Genomic DNA, 1,522 nt, shown 5'->3' on the forward strand with positions numbered 1-1,522 from the left:
TTAATATTTTTATCTATTTATTATTGCTCAAGGATTTACCAAAAAATTTATACAGGGTGAGTCAGAAAAAACTGAGTTTTTCGATTTTCAGAAACAACCAGAAGGAATACAGAAAAAATAATTATATGTCCTTGTTTTCTGTACAAAAGCACATCAAACTTGTAAAAGGTGTTTTTTATTATCTTTAAAAATACGGCCTCTATGATAGGTGTATGGTGTAAAAAAATTCCTTGTGTGAAAAATGTTGATCAAGAAAAATTAAAATAACTTATCTATTTTGTATTAAATACTCTTAAAATTTCAATATTTATTAAGAAAAAGGTCTAAGAAAAGTACCTTAATGAGATTTAAAGGTGAAATGATTTTTGGCTCCTTACAAAAGCATTTTTAGAATACTGCAATTTTTCATTTTTTCTTATTTCTTGATTGTGATGCATGTGGTTTAAAAGAATCTTCTATAATAACGTAGCTTATAGTAAAAAGAAAAAAAAACCTTTTTATTTGACAAAAAAATCTCTTAAGATAAAAAAGTTATCAAGGTTTGAATTTTTAAAATAAAAATGCCTTTTAGAAACCCTACCCTATTTAAATGAAGTTATTATTATGGATTATAAAACACAAGTATAATTTGTCAAAAGGGGGCGGAGATTTTGGAGATTAAATCCAGTCTTGCACCAAATATAGAGGAAATTCAGGGGGAGGGGGGAGGAATTTAGGTAACAAGATGAAATATTTCCGGTCATGAGCTGGTTTTCCGGTCATGGAGTATTAAATCTTAACAATATATTACAACAAAACGTTTGATTTATAATGTGATAATTTGATTTAAATAAATTGTATTTTTAAGATGTTAAATATTTACAATCTGTTGAAGAAAAATTTTAATAATCAAAAAATATGTTTGTTTATCTTTTTAGAATGGTAGACATTTTTTATTATAAATAAATCTACCTAAAAAGTACAAAATTATGGCCGAAAAAGTCATCACACACACTTTTTGAAATCTTTATGCTCTAAAAAGCGCCGTTGTTTTCAGAGATATTCAAAAACACCTTTTCTAAGTTTAATGTATATTTTTATAGAGAACAAGAACCTATAATTGTTTTTTCCATATTCCTACTGGTTGTATCAGAAAATCGGAAAACTCAGTTTTTTCTGACTCACCCTGTAGGTCTCTAGCTGTAATAGAAGCCACGATATTCATGATATATGTCTGTAGTAAAAGCCGGACAAAATTTGGTCATAAAGTCGGTCAGGGTGCGGTCAAACGGTCATAACACCACTTTTCTCATAAGGTCATTGATATTCACCAAAAAAAATGACCGACACAGACCAGATATCCTAATAAAATCAACTCTTGCCGGCGTGTAATTACTAAACTTAAAAAGTCATGAAGTCACAACTCTCTATCTTACCTACAAAAAAATTACATTGAAAAAATAGAGGGGGGGGGGGTCAATATGACCCCCCCCCCGATCTGTAAGGGTTAAGAGCTATGCTTCTTATCGATGGAACATAAAAG

This window comes from Acartia tonsa, chromosome 12, assembly GCF_053477335.1.
Source record: "Acartia tonsa isolate MP-2025a chromosome 12, ASM5347733v1, whole genome shotgun sequence".
Taxonomy (NCBI): Eukaryota; Metazoa; Arthropoda; class Copepoda; order Calanoida; family Acartiidae; genus Acartia; species Acartia tonsa.